This window comes from Psammomys obesus, unplaced genomic scaffold (assembly GCF_907164565.1).
Source record: "Psammomys obesus unplaced genomic scaffold, mPsaObe1.curated_primary_1811, whole genome shotgun sequence".
Classification (NCBI taxonomy): domain Eukaryota; kingdom Metazoa; phylum Chordata; class Mammalia; order Rodentia; family Muridae; genus Psammomys; species Psammomys obesus.
In genome coordinates this window covers 10,818,626-10,821,300 of record NW_026585987.1, presented here as the reverse complement: position 1 = coordinate 10,821,300, position 2,675 = coordinate 10,818,626, and positions in this window count along the sequence as shown.

Sequence of the window (2,675 nt, the reverse complement as noted above, 5' to 3'; positions counted from 1 at the left end):
ATATATATATATATATATATATATATATATATATATATATATGATGCAGTCAGCATGTGTAAGTCATAGGAATAGAATATGTACATCAATATATATTATATACAATATATACTCAAATATATATTATGTAAATAAACACAAAAGTATGTATGTGTATTAACTTAAACACACACATGCAGCACACACACACACAAGCCAACACGCAAACCCAGATAGACAGACAGACAGAGAACTGATTAATCTGAATCAATCCTCCACGGAGCTATTCAAATTATATTTAAAAATGTTTTTGTAATTAGAATGTACCTAATAATAAGTTAAAAAGAGAACCCATGGGTTTTTCATCATAACGTGGATAAAATGCCATATCTGTGGAAAACCACAGCTAACAACCTAAACCAATATCCAATTTCTGTTAAGCCAGATGGTATAGACCACATAATTCTATCTTTATGAACTACTGTTTTTCTAAAAAGAACATAATCAGAGTAAAATAAAGTTTTTTTTTAAATCTCAGAGTAACACACAAGAATCACAAAAGCACTGATTTTATACAGAATATAGGATATGTTTTAATATGCACTTGCTTTCTAAGGGGAGAAATGCCTTTGCAGCTGCAAAACACAATCGCAGCTGTAGATCATGGCACCTGTTTATATAATTACCTAGAGGTTGGTAGGCACCCAATACATGGGGTAAAGTTAGATCTGGAACACACAATCCTAAATGGGATGACTCCATCAAATCCTTCTCATCAGGGTTTGGGAAACCCTGCAGAAGAGGAAGAAGCAAGAGTGTAAGAGACAAGGGGGATGGAGGACACCATACCTCTAAATCAATAGGATCAGTACACCCATACCTCAGGTACCATGCATAGGGACGGCATGAGTCCAGATGGGGCCTCAGAACTGAAGAGAAATGAACATAAGCCCCCATCCCTAACCCAGAAACTATCTCAAATGAAAACCGTTTGCAAATGAAAATTTACTTTTCTCCAAGGAAGTCTCACTGTGGAAACAAACTACTCTAAGGGTAGGCTGCATGCCCAGCTGTAGATGACCAACAGCATATGAACTCAACATCTTTGGAGGTGCCTAATGTTAGGAAAAGTATCGTCTCAGGAACCCTAAGAACAAGTTCTCAGCACAAAGGAGATTTATTGGCCCCAGAGGGAAAGAGGGCAGGGAAAAAGAAACAAACAGGAGACAGAGGAGGAGGGAGAAGGGAAAGGAAACAAGAGAGAGGGAGTGGGGGTAGTTTTCCTCATGGGGACAAAGGATTGCCTCTGGAGAGAGAGGAGATAGACTGGCCCATAGGAAAATGGTCACTTATAAAGTTACACAGGAGAGCTGGTGTTAGGATGAGGTGTTTAATTTTAATTGGGTATGTTAATTAGGTGAGCTAAAGGGGGCTTTTGATTACTAGACTTCAAGCAACATTTTGATAGGTAAACCTTGGTAGTCAGCCTCAGGAGAATGAAGTGGCCAAGTAGGGGGACAGACCATGGTGGCTAGCTTCAGGAATGTAATCTGAAGGTTTTTCAGCAAGGCAGAGGGCAAGGGAGAGAAGGGTAATGTGTGCCAGAGCCATGCTCTCCATGCTCTAGCTAGCCATAGTCAGCTAGTCAGGGCCCTTTTCGTTTTATCTTTTACTTATTTATTTTTAATATTCTTTCTCATTTTACCCTACAGGTCCTTTGTGTATGTATTATGGTTTCTAGTTTAGTGCTTTTAGGGAATTCCTGACTGTGTGAATGAGGGAGGTCTCTACCTCTAAATCTGTTTCTTGTTCCTTTCCATGTACTCTTTTCCCTTTATTTGTCCATTTTGTTCTATTCCAATGTGCTAGTGTTTTGTTCTGTCTTATTATAGTCTTATTATATTTCATCTATCTCATTATGTTATGTTTTATCCCTTAGAAGCTTGTTTGTTTTCTAATGAGCGATAGAAATGGGTAAAGAGGGAAGAGGTAGGGAGCAAGTAGGAGGAATAAATGGGGGAGAAACTCCCTCTCTATAATCAGGATACACTATATGAGTAAAAAGGCTCAATTTCAATAAAAGGGGAAATGTTTTGTTTTCTTTAGCCACACTTAGGGCTGCCGGTACTACACTGAGTATCAAGGATCACTGTAGCTCAGGATGTTGAGGAGACATGTTGACAGCAGAGCTGGGAGGCTGAGCTTCCTATATGAGGTGTCTGACTCATTATAATCCATATGTCCATTTCACACAAGGTAGAAATTTCATTTTCCATGGTGAGTAGATCATGCAGGCACAGGCTCTTTCTCAGAAAATTAGGAATAGTGCTACCTCAAGATTCAGGTGTACAACACCTAGGCATAGATCCAAAATATGGTCACATATACAACAAGGACATTTGAACAACCATGTTCTTAGCAGCTTTATTCGTAATAGCCAGAATCTGGAAACAACCTAGATGTCCCTTAACTGAGGAATGGAAACAGAAAATGTAGGACATTTACACAATGGAATACTACTCAGCAATTAAAAATTAGGAAATCATGAAATTTACAGGCAAATGGTGGAAACTAGAAAAGATCATCCTGAGTGAAATATCCCAGAGCAGAAAGACACACATGGTATATATTCACTTATAAGTGGATATTATATATATATATATATATATATATATATATATATATATATATATATA